Below are 22,875 nucleotides of genomic sequence, written 5' to 3'. Positions count from 1 at the left end.
GAGAAAAAATTATACTACACCTTTTCCTGGCCAAAATCATCTCAGCTCAGAAACAGATGGAAAACAGCTCAGCCAATTACACAGGGTACTTCCTAAATGCTAGAAGTCGGAGTAATGGTACCACACAGCCTGGGGACACCTGAGTGCAGAGCAGGAAGGAGCAGGGATCTGCTCTGCTAAACTATTTCTGTGCCACCAGGATGTTTTCCACATACCAAACATCCATCTTCAACTTCAGTCCCACCATTTTTAACCTCAGTGCATGTACGTTAGCTTTAGTTACTTCTCCCTGCATACTTATTTTTGCTTAAAATATGAAATATTAGGAGAATGCCTCACAAATAGTTCAGTTTTTACAAAGCAACTGTATGAAGCCTGCTATGTAAAATCACATCTTGGCAACAGCAGCCATGAAAGGCTGTCAGCGATCCATCTGAAATGTCAATACATCATTTCAAATGTTCTTACTCAGAGCCTCTTGAAGAGTCCAAAGGCAGCAAAATCAAAGGGATAGCTACCCTTTTTTAGAAAAAAAGAGTGAAAATTGAAAGGCAATTAAGTATCCCCCTAGAAGCAGCCTTTTCACATTAAAAGGGTATACTTCAAAGGATGGTGAAGAGGGAAAATGTGTGTTTCAAGCAAGTTGAGTGAGGAACCTTGGACAGAGCAATAGACCTGTTATATAGGAAATCCAGCATTTGAAATAGAAAGAGTTAGAAACTGGAACAGAGCTAGAAGCAACAATAGTTGTCCAAGCATAGCGCTCACCTGAGAAAAAAGCACTCAAGAAGTGCAGTGCTGGCAAAATCACTCTCATCCTCTTCTGTGCAATTACACGCGTTACATGTTTGCTCTAGGTTTCATCAAAATATTAACTACAGAAACGAAGGAAAGCCCAATCAGGAGGAGCAACCAGTATCAGCCTAGGAGCCAGGAAAGAGATTACAAGTAAATAAAATTCAGCAGTGCTTGAGGAGAAGAGTTTCTTCAGATTTCTTTTGTGACCCTAGGCAGAGAGCAAAGACGTCATACTGTGTTTCCACTCTACCATGGTACTCCTTCATTACTGATAGCACACGTTTTAGCAAGGCAGGAGCTCTGTATTTCTGAAGATGTTCCCCTAATGTTACACTCCATTATTCTTTCATCTGAAGACTTGCTCCGCTAGCCATTTTTATGTCTTACGTTCCCTGGCAAGCCACTCATACTGGCCAGAGAGAAGCTTAGTGGGGATGTATATGCTAGGCCTCTTTTGTTACTACCTTGTCTCTCTTCAAAAGCCCTCAGGGCTGTCAAGATGTCAGGTCTACTAAGACAAGGAAAAGCAAAGCTGAGACCTCCAAACAGACTGTCCAGCTGAATTTCAACAGACTTTTCCAAGGCATTCACATTTTGCTCCAGAGTGACTGCTAATGAATAGTAAAGCCCCTAGGCAAAACAAAAATCGGAAATAATAACTATCCCAAAATCGAACAACAGTTTCCCTTTTGCTTATATTTCTGCTTGGTTCTACATTCTTCCACAAAGTCTGATTCCACTGAAATTCACAAGTCCAGTGGTCACCTGCTGTTAGGGTCTCCTCAGAATATTTGGAAAACAGTGAGAAAGTGGGTACAGAACAACCAAATACCATGAAAACGTCTGTATTTCTGAACAACTCTCTACTACTCTGTCTATATTGCCTAACATTTTTATCTGTGTAGCAAACTGTCTCTGGCTTTAAAGAGAGATTAATTAGATTAAGTTCTTCTGGATCATATGGCATCATGCAACCTAGGTATTTTTATATTTAAATTATATTGAATCAACAGGAAAATCTCCATTAGAGCTAGATTTCACACACACTTCTGGAAAAAAAAAAAAACAAAAACAAAAAAAAACACACACTCAGGAGATACTGTCAAACACATCCAATTTAAAAAATAAAATACGACTGAACAATTTAAAAAAATATCTGAGAACTGGGAAGAAAATAAGTCTTTGATATTAAATATATGTGTCCATATGGAAAATGTACATTTTTGTCATGAACACTTATAATCTAGGAATAACGTGTCCTCTTTTAAAGTTCATCCAACAATTGTAAACCACAATAGTACTTCCATTCCTGCTCTTGTTCTGTTTGACTATTTTTTCCTATCATCATGATACCTATTGTCCCATGCTATGAAATGTCTCTTACTAGCTTTATTTTTCTTTTAAGTAGAATGACTACTAGAAAACATAATTAAGATTGAAAAGGTGAACTTTTCACCTCTTACTAACCAATTATGTCAAATTTCATCGTATTTCAATTGCTCATTTCAAAATCTCTCTTCTCCTTTCATTAAACTCAATTTTGACTTAAAACAATTCTTTAAAAATATTACTTAAAACCTTCAACCGTTTGTTCCATTTTCATTAGGGTTGAAATAAAAAAATCAGAGATGAAAGGTATCTTCAGTGTAGGAAGACGATGATGACAGAGCACATACTGACTGAAAGGCAGATGAATATCTAAAAGCTTTTGTCATAGTCTGTTATTTGTTACTTTTGTCCTCAAGCTTTTCTTCCAGAGTCCCCTGGTTGCAAAACATGATAAAATCAGTTGCTAATCAGTGAATTTCCTCTAATGTTCTTTACATAGAATAAAGATATAGTCAGTTTACATTCCAAAACTGTATCTACCTTGCAAACACAGGAATAAATGCAGACTGCTGGAAGGGAATACCACTTGTATTTTAATGCAGAACAACATAACCAGTGTACATTAGGAAATCTGTTGAAGTAAAAGTAGATTTCAAAATAGGTAGTCTTACCTACTGATAGTAGTAGACCCAGGCAATGTATTTTGCCATTATATACAACCTGAAGGATATATTACATATTTTTTAAGCTGAAAGCTCTGTGTGCTTTTAAAGACTTCTGAGTGTTTTTTGTTTTTTCAATGCTTTACATCTAATTTTCTTTTTCTTTTTTTCTTACTCTCTGGTGCCAAATTCAATAAATTGACTAATATCAAGATATATTTCATTTTTCCTTTTCTGGAATTTTTTGTCTGCTACTCAGTTTTTTGAAATAGTCCTGCCCTCTATTTTGTAAAGAGCAAACCATATAATCCGTCATTTCTCACAATAAAGGATTGAGATTACAATTTCACAAAAAAATGAGATTTAAGACATTGTTCTTTTCCCAAAAACTTCATCAGTTATTATGTAGTACATATACTCCTTAGGCCTCTTTTTTGGTTGTGGCCAAAATCTATGAGCACACACAAATGCAAGAGTTTCAACTTTGAAGTGGTCATTCGATAGAAGAAAGAAAAAGTGGTTCTCTCACTTCCATGTACAGTAGCTCATGCTTAATATTAAGTCACCTTTCAAAGCTACAAAAATTAGACATTTCTTAATGTGGTATACACTGAAATAATTGGACAAAACTTTAAAGCTTTTGTTTTACATATTTTGGTATCTCCACCATTCAATATATTTGTACAACATTGTCAAACAAAAGTGATTTTGCAGCTAAATGGACAATTGAACTTTTGGAACAAAAGATAATAATAAAACATTATGTCCTGTTTACTTTTTGAAAAAAGTGAAGCAAGATGAGATCAGACATTTTAGTTTTCAGAACTCTTATAAACATTTACATCATTTATATGATTTTAATGCTGAGTACTTATCAAATCTAAACTAAGAAAGGTAGAGAATAAAATTAAACAATCTTTCCAAAAGAGTGCAAATAAGGAGCAGATATATCCAGCTGACTATCTATCAAGTTGCAAGTCTCATAACATACTACTGGCAGGGCATGAGAACCATAAACTGTATGGATGTACTCATCTATAAATTCACATGACTTAGGAACACTAAAAAGAAAAAGAAAAAATTACTATTATATTCTGCCCAGAAGCCCCTTGCCAGTAGGAAAGAAACTTATTAGTGCTTATTGTTTACCCTGTTGCCAGAAATCTATTTGTTAATTTGTTCAGCTATCACTGACAAGTTTACACGAATGTATTTCACTAGTATAGGAAGTATTTAAACTCTCGCGTTCCTTTTCTTAACTCAGTTAATTCAGAGAGATAAGTAAATGTATTCATGCATGTACATGTCCAACCTTTCACTTCCTGCCTCACCTCTTACCTTTCCCTCTTAAAGGCCAAAGGTTGCAGAAATAGTTCCCCTGGCTCACTGGAAATAAACAAAAGCAAAACAAAACTAAATCAAAATAGAAAATAAATAAATAAAGGAGCTGGAGGTTTTGGCAATTTGATAACCAGTTTGAGCGTTTCCAGTTGAGGAGACCTGACTAGAACCTAGTGGAGCTGAGCCTGTGCCTTGGGCTGGATATATCGTCATGCAGTGCCCTTTTTCTCCTGAACTGTCCCTCTCAGGGGCTAACATCCATCTAGTCATTAACAAGAGAAGAAATTTTGTCTCAGGCCTTTTCAGGCTCTGAAGAACAGCTTGTAGTCAAAAAAACATCAGAAACTGTTGAGAATCAGGCATGGATAATACCTTGTGTGGTCAATGTCAGATGAAATGAGAAATCAGAGAACTAATTTATGCACATCCCAAAGAAATGGCTTTTTATAACTGTGAATAACCAATACACAGATTTCAAAACTAACATCCTTATTATCTTCAGCATGCTTTTTCACAAGTTTAAATTTCACAATTATTCCACAATTAAGAGAAATTTAATTTACTTTCCTGAAACTAAAAAATAAAAATACACAACTCTATTATATCCATTTAATCTCTATCTAGTCTTGTAGAGATCACAAGGAAAAATGTGGGTACTTAGATGCTTTGGCTTTCTTCATAGCCATACAAAATCCATTGAACTGCATATACATTTCACAGTTGTCTAAACAGTCATTCCTACTGAAATCGGGTATTTACAACTCTACCTTTAGATTTAAAAAAAAAAAAAAAAAAACATTATTAATAAATACAGATTTCTGGGTGTAGACTGAAAGTGCCACATTAGCTTATATTTTTAAGTTCTATTTTCTGTTTTCCAAGTGATTGAAACAGATACTTAGTGTCACTGAAAGTGACTTCTGAAACTCATGCAAAAAGGTCAGCATCGCTATCTACCACTTGCATATAATCTTGTACATCCTGAAAACAGTAATTTACACAGAAGAAGGATTGAAAAGTCATGACATGACAAAATTATTGTTGCTTGTTTAAACTGCAAGTTTCCTGTATTTTGTTTTTAACTACTTTGATTCCATTAAGGATGAGATTACATTCTGAATTCCTGGGGTTTATGAAGATTACTTTTAGTATCATTGCCAAAATACTTGTAATTTTTAGTGGCAAGAGTTTAACTATTATGTTATCAAGGAAAAAAAAAAAAAAAAAAAAAAAAAAAGGCTTAATTCCAGATTCACTTCAATTCTGGGACTAATGCAAACAGGCTTCAGTCTTCTTTCACTTAGATACCACAGGTCAGAATTGATAGCAACACCAGTGAGCAAAAGATGTTATTCTGAGCAGAAGAAAGCGTTGTAAACATTATACTTCTTGAGTAAACACAGCAGTATTCTGAGAGATAAAAAAAATTTTGAATACTCATAAAACATTCTGAATATAGATAAAAAATAATTAAAATAAAAAAAAAAAAAAAAAAAAAACAACCCAGCACAACAATATTTTGTTTTCAAACACATCTACATTTGAAAGGTGCATAAATGGTTAATCAAAACAGTGAGAAGAGCTGCAACCTTTTTCCAGATATTACTCTGACTAATGAAGTGAGAGGTTAAAGTAAACCAGCCAAACCATATTTTGCCATAAAATTGTGTCCCAGAACAATCTACTGCAAATGAGAAGATAACAACTGAGGCCCTGAAGGATTTGTTACTGCGACTGATTCTGTTTAACGTGTTCATACAAATTGTTTGGAAAAATGACAATGGCTGTAGGTTGTCCAAGTCTGCAGATTTATTATGAAAGAGAAATAATAGTTGGCATCACATCAGTGGTAGCAAAGAAATACAGGGAATCTGAAGAGGGTAGGACAATAGGGACTGCGAGATCATGTGCAGTGTCAAGAGATATGATATAATGCCTTTAGGGAGGCCCAGCACGGGATTAAAAATAACTCAAGTTTGACAAGTCATAGGGAAGATGAATCATAGATAATGACAAAAAGAAACAGCATGAAGACGGGATCACAAAATTTGTGTCCCCCAACAGTAAGAAAGTCAAAAGGTCAGTGAAGAATCAGTAGGTGAAATCAGGCAATTGCGCTCTGTATTCTCACCAAATAATCAGGCAAAGATTTCAAGTTGTAGAACAGTAAATTTACAGACTTCATATGCTTCTAAAAGGGAGTGGTGATTTGCTTCAGACAATTCATCCTCAATTTAACCAGAATTTTCCTAGAAAGAAACAGAAAATAAGATCACAATAAATGCCAACACTGACTGTTTGGCCGCTAAGGCTACATAACACACTTGGAAAAAACAGCAGTTCATAATAATAACCAAGAAACTGGTCATTGACTACCATTATGCATACTGTGTGGTGAGGGAATTACAGTGTAGTTTCTCTTCTCTTTTGGCAGAGTATCCATTTCAGAGAGACTGTTTTTAAGAAATGTTAACTGACTTGTACATAGTCAGTTTTGTTTTAGTTTGTTTTAAGTCTTATTTCCCTGGAAGAGAGAAAGAAGAGAGAAAGAGCAATGCTCACAGAAGTAGTGCTCATGAAGCAGTGTCTCCAAGAAGTAAAAAGTATCATTTCCCTAACAGTCAAAGCATAAAGAGCAATAAACAAGTTCTCAGGAGGTTCTCAGATGAAGACAGAAGTTTCTTCTAGTAAGACGTCAAGGGTCATATTTAAAAAAACACAATAACATGCACTGAAACACACGCTACCATCCCCTGGAACTTCGAACTCTTTCTTCAACCAGGCAGGAAAATGGCTATTTAAATTACTGAGAGTAGAAAACACAATACATATTAGAGAAAAAAAGATAGATAGATAGATAGATATAGTCAGTTTCGGTATATTATATATATTAGATAGATAGATAGATATTATATATATATGTGTGTGTCTATATATATATATATATATAGACACACACCTAAACTGACTTCGTTTATGTAAGCAGTGTTATAAACATAGAAAAAGAGGAGGGGAAAAAAGAATCCCACCCAAACTGTACCCAGAAGGGGAGAATTGAAGTAGTATTGTTACTTATTCACAGCTAAGATTATGTTGAGTTCTCTGTCTTCAGGAATTAATAATTTTCAGACACATGTTGGCCATGGTTCTCTGAAATATCATAATCCTGAAGACAGGAAGAAAATATGTTATTTCTGATCAGTGAATACTACCTTGTCCAACAAAACAGGCTAGAGCTCTGCTTCCTTCTTCTGTACTATTCAAGGCACAGCAGAAGTACCATGTCTTTGATATCCAAATGTCAAATGAAAAAAAAAGGACATTTTATGGTTTTTGTCTTGATTCATTTTTACCAGTTTCTATAGTGCTTATCCTTTAGGCTTAGATCTGTACTTCACTGTAACAGTTCTCAATAACTACAAGGTGTAAAAACATGCTTATGTCACAAATGGTATTGTTTGTATTTCCTGTACCATTTATAACCATTTCTGATATGGAAATCAAAGACAAATTTTAGAAATTATTTTTCAACTCTTAAATAATCTTTCAAATTAAATACATCTTTCAAAGTAAATACATCTTTCTCTGACTAGTAACATTTTCTTACCTTAAAAAAAATGCACTGGCTAGGTCAGTTGTGCAGTTTTTCAGTAAAACAAATTCTCTCTCTGAATTTCATTTGCAGTCACAAATCTCTGATTTCACTGAAGGAGCAATAAGTTTAGGGAAAATTGTATCTGTGTCACTTATTAGTCATTAAAAGACTTTGTTTGTTGTTTTTAAAATCTTTTTAAAGTTTGTTTCAACCTGTTTCAAAATATTGACATTTTGAATACTCCCAGAAAGTGAAAGAACAGTTTCAAACTTAGTTTCAGTAACCGTAACCAGCCCATTAATGATGTAATTCACATTTGAACCTACATGTGAAAGATACTGATTAGGATTTGTGTTGCCGACGGAAGGAAGACCCAGCACATCAATATGAGTGAACAGTGAACTTCAACTTTAATGGATAGCTCAGTCGTCTTTTATCTAGTTCGAACATAATCAACCCATACATATTGCAGAAACTAAGCTCAGGACTGGCTGACACTTCCCGGGCTTTTCAGTCTGGTCCTCCTTCTTTTGGCTACCTGTCCCACCTTAGGGACTTTCCCGATCGCCCAAGGGCATCGTGTCCTTGAGCCTGATTGGCTCTCAGCCAGCTGCATACGTGGCAAGGCTCATGTGAGTTGAGTACGGTGCTTCACCAGCCCATTGTCTCCCAACTGCTCAACATTCACATGTCCTGCCTCACTTAATGATTCCTCCACAATTCCCCCGTTTTTATTTTGCAGCAACTATAATCAATATAAGTAGAAAACGAAGTTCTTCTTTGACGAAGAAAAAGCCATCCACCCATGTTCCCAAAAACAGATGTAAACCAACCTTCAAACCAACTATCTTGTACTACAATTTTTTGCGTATGATCCCTTAACCATTTCAAACATAATCAACTCATCAACAAAAGGATCAGACGCAGAAGCGAGGAATAGGCAAAATGAACTTTGTCCGGTTTGATTTGCCCAAGTGACCCACATATTGGTTTGAGGATCGATTTTGCTTAGGATGGCACTATTACGTCCAACCGTCATTGTCAAAGATAATGCAACCAAAATCCCTTGTGCCGTTAGATCAGCCATGGTTGCTGTTATTCGTACTTGATGACTTTTCTTCAATGGCTGGTTTAACACATCGACTAGGAACCCAGGTTGGCCCTGTAGGGGAAGAGATACACACATAACCTCGCCCCATATAAATCACATCAGCAGGCCCCAGCCATTGTCCCGTTTTCGTATCTCGGTACAGTACTCTCATAATACATTTATTATCATTTTCAGACTTAATGTAATGACGTGTCGCGGGTGGTTCCTCATCATCTCCATGCTATGAACCCCTAAACCCTGCTTAGCAGCGTCATTGTAATCACAGGTGTTATTTGTGTTTTTGTACCGGTATGGCCTTTTCCAGGTTCCTGTAGCAGGAATCATCTGATATCCACGGCTACGTTCACATTTGTAGCCACCTTTCAGGTTGATACATATTTGACTACAGATACCAGGGTTTTGACATTTATCAAAATCTCCACAGTTTCTCTTGTCTACAAACTCAAACCCAGCTGGACAGTCACATTCATTTATGTTGCATTCCTTCAGGGGCTCATCACCCCAGTCCTTGCAGTCTCTCTGCTGGTTACACACTTTATTGATAATCTGTATCTAAAATGCTCCGCTTTTCTAAAAAGCATTTGAGCAAATAATACGCCGCTTATCTTTTCATACCTTTATATACGTCGGTTGCAGCCTTTGCAAAGACCTCGGCGGCGCTTTTCCGGCGGGACCCTAAATAGGCTCATCCCGGGTGCGGGGACTCCCTTTCACCTTCCGACCTGCAGATCTCGGCGACGCGCGACCGGCGGGATCCACTCCCGGGTGCGGGGGACTCCACGTCCTTTTCACCTTCCCGGCGCGGGTGCAGGGGTTCTTGTCCTTTACACCTCCTGGGCTGCGTTGCAGGACCGGCTTCTCCTTTATTCCGTCCAACCGTGGCTCTGGATCACTGCCAGCAGTGTCCAAATCCTGTTCAGACTTGTCCCTGTTCGGGCGCCAATTTGTTGCCGACGGAAGGAAGACCCAGCACATCAATATGAGTGAACAGTGAACTTCAACTTTAATGGATAGCTCAGTCGTCTTTTATCTAGTTCGAACATAATCAACTCACACATATTGCAGAAACTAAGCTCAGGACTGGCTGACACTTCCCGGGCTTTTCAGTCTGGTCCTCCTTCTTTTGGCTACCTGTCCCACCTTAGGGACTTTCCCGATCGCCCAAGGGCATCGTGCCCTTGAGCCTGATTGGCTCTCAGCCAGCTGCATACGTGGCAAGGCTCATGTGAGTTGAGTACGGTGCTTCACCAGCCCATTGTCTCCCAACTGCTCAACATTCACATGTCCTGCCTCACTTAACGATTCCTCCACAGATTTGCCAATAAAAACAAGTTATCAGAAAAGTTCTGAAACTGATTTTTCCTGTTCTTTCAAATCTAAAAGGTATTAATTTGATTGTGTGACTCTGGTACGAAGACACCAGCTGAATGTCCTATTAGTTAATAATGAGGAAAGTATAGTCTTCATAGGTGAAGTACTTTATGAAACAGTCTTTATCTGTTTGGTTATTTTTTTGGTTGGTTTTGTTTTGCCTCCATTAAATTAACCACATTCAGTACATGGAGTGCATATGCAATTACTTTCACAGTCATACTGAAAAGAGAAAATACTTTTTGAGATCTTTACTACATGAAATGGTATATGGCAACCATGTTAACAAAATTCCATATCACAAAGAAAACAATTCTCTTTTCTTGTACAAAGAATCAACTCACACGTAAGTGTTACTTTTTACATCTCTTCATCTAGTTGTAGTGCTTTCTGATAGTAATTGTTGAAAAAGTGGTTCTGACACACTGTCTTCTGAGTACAAATTAATGAAGTTTGGGTTGAGAACCCTTAAAATCACAGAGTATGACTCTTCCAAAGATCTGTATTTCTGAAGAAATATCTTCTATTTAAAGAAAAAAAAAATCAAAAATAGACTAATATCTTCATCACAACATTAGCCCAGAAACAAATAGTCAAAATTATCAAATTATATTCAGGCACAAGTGAGATAAATAATAAGTTGAAATAAAAAATAAACTTCAGTACTCCATTTTTACAAGTAATGTGATAGCCACACATACATATGATCATACTCAAAATTATCTACCACCTTTCCAATCTTCTCCAGAGTAACATCCATGGTCAAGATAAGTTCTTTTTCTTTTTACAATGATCAGTGCCCTGTAAATTTTTCACAATATTTTAACTAACTAAATAAATAAATAATAACACTGCTAAGTATTGCTATTCTGTTAAATCAGACATTTTCCAATACCTGGTGATAGTGTTTCTGATCCTACTCCTAAAATTTTGCTTGAAGGTTCCACCCATAAAATCTTGCTTGTAGGTTCCCTCCTCCTGGACAGCTATCAGAACATCCCCAGGAACCCCACATTCCAATAGGGAGCTTTGATTTATTAACAGAGCATTTTCTAACCGAAACAAACATTAACTAGAAAGTATACAAGCAGAAAAAAGTAATTGCAAATATGGCTTCGATCTGTATAGAGCTATAACTGCAAGCATCTGAATTAGGAGTTACAATTCAACTGCAAGGAAAAAAAAAAAAAAAAAAAAAAAAAACAAACAAAAAAAACAATTAAAATCAAAAGTGCTAGACAAATGACATTCCTGGCCTTACAACCGTACACTGCCCACACTCTAAGGGTCCAAGACAAGTTCCAAGTTTTTCCTGTGATGCAAAAATGATCAATAACACACTTAAGTCTATGAATTTTTCTCTTGAACAGGGTTCAGGTGGACGTCCCTTTTAAAGATCCATCAACATAAAACTTCTTTTCTTCCTCTGATCTTAAATTAAAGCTTGGATACTGACCCAGAAGATATAGGTTTGCTGTAAAATATCTGAAAGCTAACGTAATATTTCTTTAATGAATACAAGTCTTATTGACTGGGGGGAAATAAAACACAATATGAATCAATTTGTGTCTGTTTTGACTGTGCATTTTACTACTAATGCAGTACAAGATAAGCCAAAATGGTACTTGGGGATAATTTGTGCTTTTAATTTGTGCTTGCTTATTTTTTTTGGCATAATCCAGAGGTCAAGATTTATTTTAGTTTAAATTCACAGCATATGAGATCCAGGTAGCTCAATCACTATTGGTATGTACCTCTTTTGTTTCTACTGCGTATACAACTTGACAATTCGGTGATACCAAAGGAAAAGAGGCAAAGCAGAACCAACCTGTCTTTTCCAGCTGTGATGGGCTGACCTTGGCTGTCTGACAGACACCCATCCAGTCACTCTCTCAAGCCCCCTCCTCAAGAGGACAATTTAGTTACTCTCCACAGACTGCAGCATCTCCTCCCCATCCTTCTTTTCTGAATCTGGTGTTTGTAAGTTTTTTGTTTTTCTTATATTTTCCTTTTTCCCTTACTCCCAGGCAAAACGTTGCACTGTCTTAGCGAATTTTCCGAGAGGTGTCACCAGCTTGGCTGGTGGGCTTGGCTGCATCCTGAGGTTGGTATGTTGAAGCTGGCTGGAAATGGATGTGTCCAGCACGGTGGCATTAGCAGATTTGGTACTAACTTATGACCAAGGAATAAACAAACAAAACCAAAGACTTTTGCTTCTGCTATTTTTTTATTTACTTTTTTTTCCCCCTCCAGTATTTGCTGCATTACTTAATGTCATCTTCTGTTGTACACATTAAATTATCTCCTAGCCTTGCCCAAGATCACTACAACTCACAAAGTGCCTGAAGTGAACACACACATCTGCACCTAAACAGCTAAGGAAACAACCTTCCAACTCAGGATATTCTATGATTCTATGATTCTATGAACCATACTGCAAACAAAAGTTTTTGCTTGATGCAAAGCCATCTATTTCCCTCCAAATTTAAATTGAGCTTTTTAGAAAAATTAATTTTGGTTCAGATGAAGGAACAATACTTAAATAATTTGTCCCAGTTAACTAAAAATTTGGGAATACTTACTGAATTCATTGAATGTAGATGGAAAAAGATGGAAGATGGGAAAAGTCCACACTTCTGATTATTTGATTACTAAATTCTACCACATAGTATGAGGCAGAAACTGTACAGTTCTGTCACTTGTATAAACACAAAAGAGGACGCAACATGTGAAGTTAAAAGCTAATCCCATGGGAATTGCTGGAATGACTTTGAAGTGAATAGAATTGACACCAGATGAAAAATGAGCCCAAACTCTAAAACTACAAAAAAAGTGTACTAAAGAGTGGTCTCATTTCATTGCGTATATGTCGGTATATATGCTGTTAAAAAGAATTATCACTTGTTTTGCAAGGAGTCATGTGCTCTTTCATTCTATGGCATGCAAATGAGATACTTGTCTTTGAAGAATTATTGCAATCTGATGACAAGAAGCAGATGAAGTAAGATGCTCTTAACTTCATAGTGACATGCATCTGTATAAGAAATTGAAGATGGGTGAAATCAGCCTTATATGCTGACAGATGAGCCTCAGCCCATTCTAATACTGAATCTATTTTTTGTCTCTTTTCTTTTCTTATGGGAAAGATGGTTGTCCGGGCTAAGACATCTTGTTATTTTCTAACTCTTTGGAAGAGCTGTTTTTAGCTGGTGGACAAACAGTAACATTGATCATACAAAAACAGAAATGTACATTATGAAAACTTTTTTTTCCCCCTCCAAAATACTGTCTACTGAATAGGTATTTTAATAGACGCTGTCTTCCTTTCCCATTAGAATTGGCTAAATTCTGTGCAATTGATTGTTTTATTCTGGAGTCCAACTTTTGACTCCCTGGTGACAAAAGCCAAAAATAAACAAACAGCTGGGGTATTCTCTTCACTCAGAAATTACCTTTGCCAAGAATGCTTCTGACTATGAAAGCAGGAGTGGGCACACACACACACGAGGGAAAGACTGTGAAAATCATCTACAAAAAGCTGTAAATATTGCTTATTCCTTCTTTTAGGATTTTCTGTCATGGTTATGACTGTTTTGTGGAAGCAACTTATAGAGCACAATTGAGCTTAGTACTGATAATTACAGTTCTCTCAACTATTCAGGGGAATGACAAAATGTGTAGAGATGCAAAGTGAATTCCCTAAGATCATAAAAAAACAGCTACAACATAGACATCTGTACGCTGATTTTCACAACACAACTCATTCATTCTCTTCCTATTCCTAGGAAAAGCAGACTGCAAATTTAGCTACATGGCTCAAGTCTGTGATCCAGTGCACTTTTACTGCTGTATGTGTCTCCAAGTACATAGGACATAAAAAAGACTTATTTTAGGAAACATGCCCATGCTAGCGGCTGCAGGGGAGAACCCTTGATAGAAAGAAGACACTGAGTTAATGTAACCAGTGTGATGTGCCAGTGGCATTATATTAACAACAGCATTTCATACAAGCCAAGCTTAAGAGTAGCAAATCAAGACCAAAGAAAAAAATGTCAGAATATAGACAGGGGTTCCTAGGAACAAGACGTGGTCAAGAATGAAGTTTATGTCAAAGACGACATCCGAGGAATGGGTCTCAAAGGGTGAAAACTGATCTCTAGCAGAAAGGCTTGGAGATAGATTTGGCTAAGATGAAGAGCCCACCCGCAAAACATGCACTGAAGAAGCATGCTGGAAGAAGTGGCAGACAGGGCACTTTCAGAGAAGCATATAAGAAAAGACTGAGGAGAAAATACAAGGTCAAGATGATGGGAAAGAGCTACAGACAGTAGTCATGGAGAGGTCATTTAAGGAATTCAGAGGTCAAGGAAAAAGTGAATAGCATGAAGAGATGGAAGGGTCAAGAGTAAGCTTAAAATGCCTATGACCACTGTGTTTCTACTGGGGGGAGAGAAAAAAAAAAAAAAAAAAAAAGGAAGCTTGATTAAAAGGAGTTTGTTAGAATGAACACAAGGAAGAGAAAGGTAGGCACTGGCTTAAGCTCATTAGCAGTTTTATGGACAGGCATTAAGATCATCTGCTCCAAAGAAGTTACATTTTTCATGAACAAGAGCTTCTTGCACAGCCTGGGACTTTGCGAAGATTCAGTCTTTGTTAATATACAGATACAATCCACAGACGAGCTTTGAGTGTGAAATATCCCATCCGGCTTGTAGCACTCACCAACCTTTAGACAGAAATAATAATAATGTGGTGAAATGGGATATGCCATACACCATCTGGCAGCTGTGCAAACAAGAAGAAGAACCCTATGAAGAACATTATTACACGTTTGGGGACCTGCTGATTACGTTGCATGTCTAAGGTTAGACATTTTGGTGTGTAAAACTTGAGAACATAGTCTAAATCATGGATAATTTAATAGGTTGCACATGGACTTCACCTCTAGTTTATTCATTCTTTTGTATTTAGCAATACATCCTATCTTAAAAGGCTGTCTTGCTTTTATGGCTTAAAGTGCTGTGCATTTAAAATGCACAAAGTTGAAAGGAATAATTGTCATTTTTCCAGAACTGGAGAAATATGTGTAGTAGAATGGTCCTATCAGGATGGTCAGTACTGCCATGCAGCTGAGAGTTCATATTTCAAATTAATATACCACCTCTGTAGTTGGCAAATCCTCTTCTCTTTAGAGAGACCAAGGATTTTTTATTCATGTCATTTTTTTTATTCGTGTCTTTTTTTTTTTTTGTGCTTTACTTTATGAAGGAGAACAACAGAAAGTGATTAAGGAGAGTGTGTTAATAAAAAAAAAAAAAAAAAAAAAGAGCTCTTTAAACTAACAAGCTTATGGATTTTGAAGGACTGCCAGGAGAGTCATTAACGGAAAATATTCAAAAGGCACTTAAACGTGTTCTCTGACTTGAATGACTTGAATAAATTTGTTTCTGTCACCCCACAAGAAAACAGAGCAACAGAAGTCCCCAGCTTGCTCCCCGGCTGTTTCTCCATGTTCAGCAGTGCATTTCAATTACTCATTCAGGCCCTTCTCCATTGTCAGTGTTCTCTGTCTCCCACTCCATCCAAGAAATACTCATCTTTATTTTACCTATCTCATGTCGACCATTTCTGCTACTTGAAGTGCTGACTTGCTTGTCCTTTACATCACCTCTATCACCAGGGCTCTGTACTTCATCATACATGACTTGTATGTGGTCCCCTATGCATTCCTGCATTCTTTTCCAATCTCCTCTCACCACCTCATGCCAAATTCCTCTTCTTTCTGAAATGCCGTGAGGCGTACAACATGCTGGTACTGTAGCAGATGGTGCTTTGGAGAAAAGGGATCAGGTGCACAATTAAGATGGGCAGATCTGAAATTGCAGTTTAAGTTTTCCAGATATGGAGGATGTTTGCATCAGGTGCTGCTCTAACTTGGAAACTAACCTCAAGTACTGTGAACCCATGCTCCTGCTAGTAACTGGCCATAGTATCACTGAGAAGAAACTCTTCCTCTTATTTTACCTATAAATGTTGGTACATTATTGCCTAATATTGTGGAAAAAAAAAAAAAAGTGAGTCAATGTCTCATGAGAGAAAAGCACATTGGTTCAGAATTAGTAGAACAATGGAAAACTAGCAGATTTCTGTCTCAGGTCTTCTACATCATTCCCAACACAATAGCTTTAGATTCTTTCTATATTTCCTAGAGTACCCTTATGCTTCTGTGCCTCATCCCATTCTTCCCGTAATTGCTATAATTCAAGCTCTCTCCTGTATGTCCCTTCACAACTTCAATACTCTTAGCTCTCCTGACTTTTGCCTAAAATTTTTGGCTTACTGGCAGACTTGGCTAAGAACAGTACTTGTTGCTATTTCTCCAGCCCTCCACATACTGATCATCCTGATGGCAACTCCCGTGCTTTTGCCTGGTGTGGACATTCATTTAGTCCCTTCTGATCAGATGTTGATCTGCACAAAGTTCTGTCAAATTTGGCATGTGGAATGACTGCTTAAACCTCATTTCCTTAGGAAATCAGCTAAAACACTTCACTTCCTTTTTTAAACTGGATTAAATAACTCCAAGATGGATGGTGTAGCAGCCAGACAAACATGACCTGGTCAGAAGTGGTGCCAGGGCTCACAGGTGCTCCTTTCAAAGGCTGGGGAAAATAGCACACAGTGTTGACTCATCTTTCAGCCCTCACGGAGGGCTTGTAATTGCTCAGTGAATTATACACCCCTGCTTGATATTCCCTCCCTCCCTCCTGTAACACCTTCTTCACTCACACGTTTGCATGCAACGCTTAGTTGTCAACCTTCACCTGAAGTGTCCTCAGTAACAACTACAAAAAGACAGCTCCTGCTTCCATAGCATAAAGGACTGACCCCTCTGGGGATGGGCAATGTATGAATGATAGAACAGAGAATCATTCTGAAGTCCCAAATAATGAATGTAATACCCTGTAATAATCAGGGTAAAATTGCAAATAATGACATATCCCCTGGCAAAAGGCCTATTAGAAACTAAAAAGGAGCTGAAATCATCCATGCTTAATAGTATTTTTTTTTGGCAAAATACAAGAAGAGGATGTAACAGGAGCAAATTGCAAGTTACCTGACACAGCCCTTCTCTTATTAGCCCCTAATTTAACTTAACTAAGAAAAATACTTCTTCTTGCTGTGTAATATATTCTTTTAAAATACACAGAATATGTAGCAACACAGCTTTTCTTCCATTGCATTCAACAAAAAAAATTACATTTGAAGTTAACTTCTCAAAGACTAACATAATATCCAGTCAGAGTGCTGAAACCAAGGCTCTGAGCTTTTTAAGTCTAAAAGATGAAAACAATTCTCAGGGAAATGTTAATTATAACACAATGTTGAAAAGAGGAGAAAGAGAGTTTGTACATTCAAGGCTGAAAAAAGCAGCAGTTTTGATTCCTCATATCCTTTCAGCAAAAGATTTCTGAGTGGTTACAAATCTTAATTGACCATAGCAACACATGTCAGGAAAGGTAAGTAGTGCCATTCCTATGCCAAGAAGAAGAAAAGAAGTACAACAGGAAAGAGCAATAGGTCAAGCCTGAAGAGCATGAAAGCCTGGACTAAAAGCCAGGCATTGCTGGCTTTCAACCCATGCTTAAATCACTGCTCCAACAACAACAAAAAAAATGTCGGTCAACTTTGATTGATTTTGAGAGACCATTCTATAATCAATCATGACAGGGTTAATTCTCCTAAACTCTCACTAGCAGATGCTAATCTGCCCTGGAGTACATCCATGATTCCAGGGTAATTATGGATGGATATCTCAAAAAGCAGATTGTAAGTGAAGAATTGTGCATAGCCTTTTTTTTCTTTTTTTTTTTTTTTTTTTACTCCTTTTATCTACCTCCACTTTTTTATTTTTATTAAATAAAAAAAGGACAAAAAAAAAAAGCTTTAGCAATCACTTTAACTAAAAACTAAAACATTAATCATACCACATCAAGAAAAGATGATGAGTATACAGATAGATTTAAATAACCCAGCAAAACTGTAATAACCTAGCATGCCACCTCTTATAGTATTAAGACCCCAGCTGAATTCTAGGTATCTTTTTATGCTCACTTCTTCTGACCTTCTGACCTTTTAAGAAGCAGAACAAAATGCTAACAACCCCTTCTAAACCTCACAACTAAAAAAACAATTATTCTTAAAACAAAACCAAAACCAGTAGCACAGTTATTTGCTCTCTCCAAACAGAGAGAAGGCTCTCCAAGGATCCTCATGGTTTCATACGCTCTTTCTTCAAATGATCTATTTCAATGTTTGTCACAACTTTTTCTTACCTTTCAAAAGGTGATGGTGCTGGGGATGTCTGTCTGCATGAGAAAGACGTGCAGTGAATGAATTCCTAGAGCTGAGTAAAGTACCTACCTGAACACATTTATCAGATTACTGTTTGTAGAATCATATGAACAACTGGTTGACTGGCATCAAACAGCACAATTTAATCAACGGAGACGTGCAGACTTCCAGAGTTTCTTCAGAAGTTGAATATTTTCATTTCCATAGCACTAAGGTCAGTAAAGCATAAATCCAAAAATATGCCTCTAATTAAGTGATAAAGCTAATTGGATCTGAGTTTATTTCCTGATAATAGCCTGCACAGTTGAGATAAATGGCTAGTGGAAGCCAAGGGAAGGATTTTTCTTCTTTAAGCCCCCATTGAGGTACAAGCTCTGATTTAGCCTGATCACAACACTTTTATTTAAGGTGTATTGAAACAATAGAGAATACATCACTTTCATCAGTTAAGATGATGTAAAAAAAAAAAAAAAAAAAAAAAGTGATCTGACACATGACCATCACTTGATTCCCAGGCTGTATTTTGGTAACCCAAGGACAGTATGAAAGAGGACCCATTGAAATATACAACAAGATGCTGTCCTTGCTGCAGTTTAATATGAACACACTGACTTCTTTTTGTCAAAAAAAATACTAAAAAAAAAAAATACTAAACTTTTTGGTATAAACTAGAGTCAAATAAATATTGTATATCTTTAACATGCACTGTTTCTTGTGAAAAATTGAACCGATTTCACTTAGGAAGAAACAAACAAAAAGTCAGTAAGAAAGCTGCTCCAATTAGTAATTTGCTTAAGGACATATTTCACTTCAAGTGCACAAACAGTCTCATTGACTTTGCTACTGAAGTATCTTGCTGCATTGCATCAAAGTGCTAAATACATTGCAGAATCAACTCCTAAATCTCCAGGTGTAACAGCGGGAAAGAAAACATGAGCATGAAACCACAGAATTGAAGCAGAAATGTCTGCCCAAGTCTGAAGTGTTGGCTCTGAGAAGTATAATTTTCCCAGAGGTCTCAGTAAGGGGTTAACTGAGATGGCAAGCAAAGATAATTCAGATGTCAACATTGTTAATTATTTAATTACTCATAAAAGCACAATTGGTGCAGACACAGCTATGAGTGACATCTCATTCCTGAGACAAAGCTGAGGGGAGGGAAAGTGGCTTTGGAAAACATTTGGAAAATTTCCTCCTTGTCAAGGAAAAACAAACAAACAAACACATCAATAACATCTCTTTACATTATGTGTAATAAAGTCTGATTAGCAGTAGCTATACATTTCCTGGAGTAATTACTTTTCCCTACATGTTTACCTTTCTGAATGAGTTTATCCAGAATGTGATATACTGTCCTGTCAGACCTCTCCTTTGGTCTGATTTTTAACCACACTACATCCAAGCTGATTAAGAAAAATATTCCACACTAGTGGAAACGATTTTTACAAGCATTTTTGTCTTGAACTGAAGCAGGAATTTTCACAGAACACTTTACTGGGGGGGAGTTTATAATGGTGTATAGCAATGCGTAAATAAAACAAGCATCTAATTTTCAGTAAAAGTAAAAGCAGAAAACTGACATTTTTTTTCTTCTGTGATCGTCATGACAGAGACAACTCAGTTTCTCTTGAACAAGCCAGACTGAAAGAAAGTACTTGGCTATCCATCCTATAGTGATTACCAAACATTTTTAGCACTACAAGTCATTTTATTATGGTTAACAGACCTACTTTTGTGCCACAAGGTAGGACATCCTATACAAGCACACTACAATTAACAGGGCATACTCACACTCGTTAAAAAAAAAAAAAAAAAAAAAAAAAGGAGTTGATTTAAGATACAAGTACGCTGTTTCAAAATGATAATTCAAGTTTTTAAGATGAAGCGAAATAATCATCAATTTAAAAAGATTTTTTAAAATTTCAAATGAAATGACATCTAGTTAAAATAGGAAACATTGTTTAATAACGTTCAGGATGATGAGCATGCTAAAAACATTCCTATTTGTCTACAAAATATACACACTTCCATAAAACCTAAAACTTAATCAGAATTTTCATCAGAGAAATTTGATCAGTGTTTTATCTCTAAGAATTGTAAACTCATATCCCTTTTGGTTTGACAAAATGAGAATCCAGGTTTCACCTTTAGGAATGGCTAGAGAATGGGAAGAAGCATATTCTGTGTATCCCTCGGACACAGCAGATCCACCTGTAATAATCCTCTCTACAGTCCAGACCCATGCTCCTTCCTGAGAAGAGAAATATCCAAAGCAACTCCGAGTAAAGGTCACAAGATCAAAATACCCTTTCAGTATAGCTAGTATTGACAATCTGGTTAATAAGACACGACTACTTTTTTATTATTATTATCCCTTCATATGAAACAAGCAAGACAAAAATAATAAGGCTCTCTCTTTTCCACATATTCATGTGCATTACGAAGACATCACAGTCCCACAAAAAATATCAAGTTTTATATTTAAGGCCCTCCATAGGGGAAAGGATCCGATTATTCCTCAAGAGACAGATTATTTCTAAATTAACAGGTAGTCTGATATAATTTAGGCATTAACAGGTCAAAAAACATGGCCAAAAGTACTGTGGTTGAAGGATTTCTTTAAGAAGAAATGAATTTCTAATGCAGGTAATAGGAAGTATTCACAAAAGCTTATCTCATTAACATGTTTTCTGACCCCTGGACTTGAAAATCTCTTGCATAGTCTGGATTCCTAATCTTGTTTAAAACCATATTTAAATGCAGAATGACTGATTAGCCAACATTCTTTCTGTTACACAGCCACACATTTCATGCTTTTATACTGGAATGTGCCATCCATTGTTTTTTATTCCTGACCTTACACTTAAAAAAAAAAAAAAAAAAAAAAAAAAAAAAAAGCACAATGCAATAATATACTGTATTTTTACTGCAAATTCGAGGACTTGTTATTTTTTCAAAAATAACACAGTGAAAAAAGGCTCTTTTCTCCAAAGATATTTTCTGGAATATTTAGTGAAGCTTCATATTTCTTATTTACATATTTCTTATATATCTGAACTGATGTGCAAAAGTGTGAAAGCTGAACAACAAAGATCCTAATTCTATTGTGATGAAAATATGTCAATAAATGAGAGAATACACCTTCTGTGTTTTGGATGTACTGTCTAGAAACCTAATTTATTTAAATTCTGATGGTTGTTCATGTGTCCCGTATGTTCAAATTGCACAGCACTTAATGTTTTAAGTAACAGAGACATTAGGACAAGATCATAGAGTAATGGTACTTTGTATTGGCTTCTTTCAGCACTCAACTGAAAGAGATTCAACTTCTACTTTGTATATTCTATTCAATATAATTTAATAAATGAGATAATTTGTGCTAGGCAATATATATTTTCCTCCTCAAATCTTTGCAAGTCTAAACATTCCATAATTTGATTTGTATCTTGCCACATAGCTTGAATATTGTGAGCACACCCCCAAGTATTTCTGAAGTAAAACATATTTAGAAAGTGGAATGATTGTAAGACATATATGTCTCAAGTTTTTAAGCCACAAGTATATAATTCAAATTTTCATGGTGGGTGCAATGCAGGGAGAGAGGCATTAAAAGTAGTTTCAGATGAGAAACTATCAAAACTGGTTTCACTTCTATTGTTTTCCATTGCATTAAGGACTGTTTGCTATAAGTACTAGGACTTTGGGACGCATACTGTTATGGTTTTTTGTTTGTCTGTTTGTTTTTTTTTCCTACTGAATCAAGGAAAGCTAATTCTGTGGCACTGCAAAGCAGAAGATCCACATTAAAGTCTCTCCAGTTAATTTCTGTATGGTTTTGTAATTTTGCCATGCCAAACAATTACCTTGAAGAAAATTTTCTGATTTATTGATTCGAGAAATTTGCTAAAAATTAAACATCGAATAAAAATGGTTAATCCTCTTTATACAATTACTGCAAATTGTCATATCCATTAATATAACAAAGTGTGTGTATTTATACTCAGTTTTTTGTTGGTGGTGGTGGTGGTGTTTTTTTTTTTTTGTAAAAATATATGCTGTGCTGTGCTATAGATACTAATTCAGAGCAGGCTTTGAGAAATGTAACTGTTTATTTCATACTGAATTTCATCAGGGATAGTCTTTAAAGGGTATGTGCTGATTATTACTGTATGGTTTATGATTCAATTTGTGACCTACATGTCAGAATAAAAGCCATAGAGTAAGATGGCTCAATTAACCTCATCTGCAAATCATTTGCAACAAAGAATACTAGTAGTGTGATACCAATCCCTGAACCTCTGATTTTTCTAAAT

At 36.3% G+C, this 22,875-nt stretch overlaps 1 long non-coding RNA gene across 3 annotated transcripts in view; it reads right to left on the bottom strand.

The window, feature by feature from the left end:
• Positions 1–22,875, bottom strand: part of LOC106016523 (uncharacterized) — a 115,350-nt gene that overhangs the window by 7,449 nt on the left and 85,026 nt on the right. Inside the window, exon 2 of one of the 3 annotated variants that reach the window (XR_011803864.1) lies at positions 6,262–6,379. The exons of 1 other annotated variant lie outside the window; for it this stretch is intronic. This is a non-coding gene — a long non-coding RNA (uncharacterized lncRNA). Of the gene's footprint in view, positions 1–768; positions 924–6,261; positions 6,380–22,875 lie in introns of all 3 variants that reach the window. One more of the 3 variants, XR_011803865.1, reaches the window with a different exon arrangement.

This window comes from Anas platyrhynchos, chromosome 1 (genome assembly GCF_047663525.1).
Source record: "Anas platyrhynchos isolate ZD024472 breed Pekin duck chromosome 1, IASCAAS_PekinDuck_T2T, whole genome shotgun sequence".
Lineage (NCBI taxonomy): Eukaryota > Metazoa > Chordata > Aves > Anseriformes > Anatidae > Anas > Anas platyrhynchos.
The sequence above is the reverse complement of the archived record's forward strand: the minus strand, read 5'-3'. Positions and strand labels throughout refer to the sequence as shown.